The sequence below is a fragment of the Mustela lutreola genome, chromosome 1, assembly GCF_030435805.1.
Source record: "Mustela lutreola isolate mMusLut2 chromosome 1, mMusLut2.pri, whole genome shotgun sequence".
NCBI lineage: Eukaryota > Metazoa > Chordata > Mammalia > Carnivora > Mustelidae > Mustela > Mustela lutreola.
In genome coordinates this window covers 95,631,211-95,638,891 of record NC_081290.1, presented here as the reverse complement: position 1 = coordinate 95,638,891, position 7,681 = coordinate 95,631,211, and the positions used below count along the sequence as shown (strand labels likewise).

The window sequence follows — 7,681 nt, the reverse complement described above, 5'->3', positions numbered from 1 at the left end:
AATTGAAGCCCATGTCAGCTCCTGTGTTCAACTACATTTTATGTTTCTTAAGTTGAAAAAATTTTCCTTAATCCTTATATTCCCAGAAAAATAATAATGTATAAAGTGTAAAATAGTCAATAGATGTTTATGATAAAAGTAATTAATTTATATTTGGCTTCTTTCTTTAATAGATTATTTTGGGGAACACCAGGGGGTTCTGTTGGTTAACCATTTGACTCTTGATCTCAGTTCAGGTGATCTCAGGATCATGAGTTCAAGATCTGCATTGGGCTCTGAGCTGGGCATTGAACCTACTTTAAAAAAAATAATAAATAAAATAAATAGATTGGTATTGCATCACAGGAAGAAGATTTTGGTGAGTTTTTATTTTACCTAAACTAGTTGTGTAATATTATGTGTGTGCATTTACATGTATGCACACACATCATTGCAGAACATATGAATGATTGATTTTGGCTTTAAATAATTTACAAGCAAGTCAAACATGTTCTAGTTTTTGGAAACTTTACTTTAGGGAGTGATAGGAGGAAGGAAAATGCTATGTTGTATTTTCAGTTGCTACTTTACATCAGCTTTTGGAAGAAAAGAGAAAACAACTTAATACCTCACCATCAATCTTTTTGGTCAGCCTGACCATGTGCAGCATTCTTTTAGTTTTATTACCTAGCAAGCTGGCAATTTCAGGAGTATTCAGCATTGTCAGTCAGCCCCTATGATATGGAAAAAGCAGTGCATGTCATTTTTAGGGCATCTCCTTTCCAATATGGTATAAGTTTATTAAGGCCATTTTTTCACTCATGAAATTATAATGAACCAGATTTTCACACATTTTACAAGAATTGGCCTATGCAGCTTAAAAATTAAGTTGAGCAATTGTGCTCACTTTGGCAGCACATATACTAAAAAAAAATTAATTTGAACAAAATTAAAATAAAATTTAGTATACTTGTGTGTTATTTTAAATCCTTAAACTGAATGTGTAATATGAACTCCATATGATTATAAGTTGATTTGCTGAATTAAAGAAGGGGAAGAAGGTCCTGGTATGAAAAAAGAATGAAGTCTACAAAGGAAATTGTGTCTAGTTTAAGCCATGAAAAAAAATTAAAAGGAGAAAATAATATAACTGGTTTGGTATTAGTAGAATAATCTAAAAGGTGATAGAATAATCAGGAATTCTAGGAGACAGGAAAAAAAGCAAGCAAATCAGTGAATAATGTTAATAGAAAGACCACTTATGGGGAAAAACGAACCAGTATTTTATTGATTTCATAAAGAGCCAGAAAAAATATTGAAGACTTAGGACTCTGAGGTTTGGCTCTTAATTTTTTTTTTGTTTAGAAAGTATTAAAATTACTGTTCATCTAAGTCACCTAGAAATATAGTTTTATTGTCAAAGAAGTGAACATAATAGACCTAAGTTTTCTTAAAAGATCTTTACATCAGATGTAAGCCTATAGAGTCTGTATCATAAGAAAATGTAAAGAAAAGCAGAAGCTGAAATAGCCCTACAAAGTTGGTTTCTCTTTTAAAGCATTTAAAAAAAAAGATTGTTTTTGTTTTACAATTGTTTGCCTAATAGTACTCTATCATATTTAGATTCAAGTTATATAAACATTTTGTTAACAACTGTTGATGAGGCTTAATAATAATCTACCTCCTATATTATTTATCTTTATGAAAATTGCTGAGTTTTTCACTTTGTTTCTTTTCATGGAGAAAAGGATGATTAGAAAGGCCACTTTCCTGAATATTGAACAGATGGATGAAAATAACTGAGTGATATTGAATGCTTTACATACTGACTAACCTAGCAAAATAGATTTAATATTTCTGTAGGTCCTACAAGGTATCCTATCATTTCATTACTTTTATTTCTGGAAACAAAACTTTTCAAAATATTTAATGAAAGATGTCAAAGTAGGCATTAGAGAAAATATTAAGAGAAGGCATGCTGCCTGTTTTCCTGTGAGGCCCTCAATAAAGATCTCTTTTATTTCTTGGGTTCTAATATATTCAATTTTATTTTATGTTGTAGAATCATATTTGAGTTATTTTAGTATGATTATGACATATACAGAATTTAGAAATATAAACTAGATGGATTAACAAGGAATTATGCCATTGACTTAATATATTACTATAAGGAATTCATGTAACTCCTTTGGGTTATAATTTCCTAGGATGTTTATTTTTCTAACAGGAAAAAAAGCACAGGATATTTTTTGAACACTCTTCTCTTTAGCTAAAAGGCTATTCTGAAAGTCAGGCTTGTTTTGCAAAGTTATTCCTGGAGAAGATTGACTCAGAGGGCAGCATAACTTATGATTACCATTACTCTGAATAAATGGTTCTCTTATGAGTAATACTGAGATCATGATTTTTAAGCACTTATGGCTTTCCTTGAACCCAACACACTTGACAAAACATACATTAGGAAAAATTCAAGTTAACATGTTATGTTAAAAGGATTTATAAAATATGTTATAGACATCTTACATATTTATTAATATTAATGAGTTGTACACTTTGAATTTTGAAGAAACTGAAATTTCCCAGTGGGAACAGGCATAATGGCAAAGTTGAGTAGTAGAGACAAGGGTTCTAGACTTGTGTGGACTTGACTTAATCATGACCTCTGGTGTCAGTTTTCTATGTTGTAAAAAGAGGAAGTTGGAATAGTTGATGTATAAGGTCTCTTATAGATGTGTACATCTAAAATTTAAGTTGTTTTATCTATAAATTTAAAAATTTATTGATCATTTTATTTAGAATATATTTGGATTAAAAAAAGTTGTGAAAGAATATCAATCACTATTACCCTTGTTAGTAACATCTTACATTAGTATAAAATACTGGTCACATTTAAGGGACTAATGGATACATAAGTATTAACTAAAGTTTATATTTTTAGTTAGATTTCCTTAATTCTTACCTAATGGTCTTTTTATATTCTAGTATCTCATATAGGATACCATATTATATTTAGTTAGTCATCACATCTCCTTGGGCTCCTCTTGACTGTGATACTTTCCCAGATTTTCCTTGTTTTTGATGACATTGACAGGTTGTTTTTATTTACTTGTTTTTTTGACATTGACAGTTTTGAAGAGTAGGGAAGTCTTTTATGGAATTTTTTTCTGTGTTTCTTCTTATGACTAGGCTGAGGGTCTAGGTTTTTAAGAAGGCCACGGAAGTAAAGTGTCAGTGTCACCACATCACATCAAAGGTACATACTATCAACATGATTTATCACTGTCAATGTTGACCTTGGTGACCTGAAGTAGTGTTTCTCAACAACAAAGGTACTCCTTTTTCTGCCTTTCTATATTCTCTCTTTGAAAAGAAGTCATTATGAGTAACCCATATTTAAGGAGTAAAGAGTTACACTCCACTTTCTTGATGGTGGAGTATCTACAATAATTTGCAACTCTACTGGATGGGAGATTTGTCTTATTTATTTATTTGTTTATTCAATTATTTATATATCAGTGAGGACTCAGAGATATTTATTTTATAGTTTAGGTTATTATATAATATTACTTATTTTTTTAATTTTTTATTTTTTTTAAATTTTTTTTAATTTTTTATTTTTTATAAACATATATTTTTATCCCCAGGGGTACAGGTCTGTGAATCACCAGGTTTACACACTTCACAGCACTCCCCAATGTGGCTAAAATCAACAAGTCAGGAAATGACAGATGCTGGTGAGGATGTGGAGAAAGGGGAACCCTCCTCCACTGTTGGTGGGAATGCAAGCTGGTGCAGCCACTCTGGAAAACAGCATGGAGGTTCCTCAAAATGTTGAAAAAATATAATATTACTTATTTATTCCTAAACTTGTTCCAGCTTTGGTTATTGGAAGGTCTTTCAGTTGGCTGCTATGTCTCTTTGATATACCCACATCATTGTATGTGAATGTGTATGTGTTTAAATACTTTTTGACTCTACAAAATGCTCCAAGTTCATATGTATTTATGCTTCAGTTCTATATAAACCATTTATCCAAGAAGCCCGATTTTTTTTATTAGAAAATAGTACTAGAAACCAAAATCTGAGCACTAATATGTTTGTTGCTACTAGGATGTCTTGCTTCTAGGCACTTTCAGCTAATAGTAAAGAAATGTATGCATACATACTAACATGTATTTATATAGCTATAAATATTTATAGCTTATATTTAAATTTTTGTCTATGTAGAAAGTATTAAAATTACTGTTCATCTAAGTCACCTAGAAATACAATTTTACTATCAAAGAAGTAAGCATAATAGACCTAAGTTTTCAGAAAAGATCTTTACATCAGGGGGTGCCTGGGTGGCTCCGTGGGTTAAAGCCTCGGCCTTCCGCTTGGGTCAAGATCCCAGGATCCTTGGATTGAGCCCTGCATCTGGCTCTCTGCTCAGCAGGGAACCTGCTTCCTCTTTCTCTGCCTGCCTCTGCCTGCCTCTCTGCCTGCTTGTGATCTCTGTCAAATAAATAAATAAAATCTTAAAAAAAAAAAAAACCTTTACATTAGATGTAAGCCTATAGTCTGTATCATAAGAAAATGGTAAGAAAAAGAAGCTGAAATAGCCCTACAAAGTAGATTTCTCTTTTAAAGCATTTAAAAAAATTTTTTTTGTTTTACAATTGTTTGCCTCATAGTACTCTATCATATTTAGATTCAAATTATAGAAACATTTTGTTAACAACTATTCATGAGGCTTAATAATAATCTACCTCCTTTATTATTTATCTTTATGAAAATTGCTGAGCATGAGTTCATACTAATGTCTCTGACCAATCAATTACCACAGGGGTCATTGAAGCCTTCTCCTTTTGCTTGTCTAAAACCTTCCATTCCAACAGTGATAAACCTGACGCCCAACACCCACCATTCATTTACTTAACTGTTCAAGTGCAGTTCACATGTGTAGTGGTGTCAGTCTGTTAAGCCATAACCCTGTAGGAAACAACTTTATGAACTAGATAGAGTTCATTACTTACGTGAAGTTCCTTTTGCTTTTAGTCTTACAGACTCCATTTGTTTTCCAGGTTACTGAAATGAACAATTTTTTCATATACTCCTTCCATGAGGTTAGTTCATATATTTGTAATATAGTTAGATTTTTTTATTGTCACAGAATTTTATGCAGGGATCATTTAACCTGTATGTGATTTTTTAAAAATCTGCATATATTAAGGTTTGCTCATTCTGCTGTAAAGTGCTATGGGTTTTGTAAATATAAAGTATCAGAGAGCCACCATAACATCATTATATAGAAGAGTTTCACCATCCTAAAAAAATTCTCTGTGCTTTACCTATTTAACACCCTCACCCAAAACCAAGTTTCTTACATGACTGATTTGTTTGCTGTCTCTATAGTTTTTTCTTTCCCAGAATGTCATATAAATTGAATTGTAAAGTCTGCAGCATTTTTCAGACTAAATCTTTCATTTATCAATATGCATTTGAAGTTCATTCATGTCTTTTTATGACTCAATAGCTCACTCCTTATTGAAGAATAGGATTCCATTGTATGAATAATCATAGTTTGCTATCCATTAACCTACTGAAGAGCATATTGTTTGCTTCCAGTTTTTGGTATTAGGAATTAAATTGTTAGAAACATTCATATTCAGATTGTTGGTAGCCTAAGTTTCCAAATCAGGTGGGTAAGTACTTGGAAGTGTGATTTCTGGATCGAATGTTAAGAGTGTATTTAGTTTTATAAGAAACTGCCAAACTGTCTTCCAGAGTGACCATACCATTTTTTTCCCCACAAGCAGTGAATGAGAGTTTCTCGTGCTCTGCATCCTAGCGAGAAGTTGGCAGTTCTTTTCTTTTGAAGCCGTTCTAATAAGTGTGTAATGGTATCTGACATTTCTCATTACTATTTCAATGTACATATGATATTTAGCATTTTCCCACATGCTTATTTGTCATCTGTATATTTTTATAAGGTGTCTGTTCAGATATTTTGCCCAATTTTTGAGTTTTTTGTTTCTTATTGTTGAATTTTAAGAGGCTTTGTATATTTTGAGTAGAAATGCAACATGAGAGATTTTTTTATCATGAATGTTGGAATTTGTCAAATGGCTTTTTTTCTGCATAAATTAATATATGTATTTTCTTCTAAAGCTAGTCAATATGTAGATTATATTGACTGAATATAATCTATAAACCTATATATAAATATAAATATATATAAATATATATTTTATATATAATATATGTAAATATAAATCTATATATAAATATAATCTATAAAATATTGAATCATTCCAGTATACCTGGAATAAATCCCACCAGGTCATTATGTTATATTTTTTATACTACTGGATTAAATTTGTTAGGAGTTTTTTTTTATTTGTACTTATGAGAGATGTTGGTCTGTAGTTGTCTTTCTGTTTGTTTGTCTTTTTTTTTTTTTTTTGCAATATCTTGATCTGGATTTTGTTACAGAGTAATACTGACCTCCTAGAATGAGTTAGGAAATGTTTCTTCTGTTTCTATGTTTTGGAAGAAACCAGAGACAGTTTCTGTTACTTCTTTTTTAAATGTTTAGTAGAATTCACCACTGACACGATCTGCGCCTGATGCTCTATTTTATCTTATTTTTAAATTGAGGTATAATTAACCAAAATTCTATATATTTAAAGTATACAACCTGATATTTTGATATATGTATGCATTGTGAAATTACAGTAATCAACCTCATTAACATATTTATCATTTCACATAGTATTTTTCTTCTGTGGTAAGAACACTTAAGATCTACCATCTTAGCAAAATTTTTAAGTATACAGTACAATTTTATTACCTATACTGAATCATACTGAACATTAGATCTCCAGAATTTATCTATCCAGAATAACTGAAACTTTGTACCATTTCACCAACATTTCTCCATTTGCCTCAACCTCTTGGCCTTTGACAATCACCATTCTATTCTCTGCTTCTGTGAGATCAACTGTTTAATTCTGTGTATCAGTGAAATCATCTGGTGCTTTATTTTTATTTTTTTTTATTTTATGTTTATATTAACATTTAATGTATTATTTGCCCTCTAGTGTTTTATTTTTGGAAGGTTATTAATTATTGATGTAGTTTCTTTGATAGATATTCTTGTGTGAGTTTTGGTAGTTTTTTTTTTTTTTTTTTTTTTTTTTTATTTTTTATAAACATATAATTTCTAAGGAATTGGTCCATTTCAATTATGTTTTCAAATTTGAGGACATAGAGTTTCTCATAACATTCCTTTATTATTCTTTTAATGTCCATGAGATAAGTAGTGATGACTTTATTTCCAATAGTGGTAAATTGTGTATTTTCTCTTTTTCTTAATAAACTGACTAGAGTTTCATGAATTTATGGCTCTTTAAAGAGCCATCTTCATTGTTATTGTTGTTGCTGATTTTCTCTATCATTTTCCTCTTTCCAATTTCATTGATTTCTGCTTTTCTATCTCCAGTTTCTTAATATGGAAACTTCAGTTATTGATTTGAGATTTTTCTTCTTTTCTGAAATAGGCATTTAATGCTATAAATTTCCCTCCAATCATTGCTACTGCTGCATAGCACAGATTTTGATAAGGTGTATTTTCATTTTCTTTTATTTCAGAATATTTTAAAATTTCTCTTAAACTTTCTACTTTATGTGGATTATTTAAAAAGGTGCTATTTAATTTCCA

General features: G+C 30.5%; 1 long non-coding RNA gene across 1 annotated transcript in view; it reads right to left on the bottom strand.

Moving 5' to 3' along the window:
- Positions 1 to 538: 538 nt before the first annotated feature.
- The window catches only part of LOC131819572 (uncharacterized), a 91,623-nt gene continuing 84,480 nt past the window's right edge, over positions 539 to 7,681 (bottom strand). The window contains exon 5 of the long non-coding RNA XR_009349243.1: positions 539 to 713. This is a non-coding gene — a long non-coding RNA (uncharacterized LOC131819572). The remainder of the gene's footprint in view (positions 714 to 7,681) is intronic.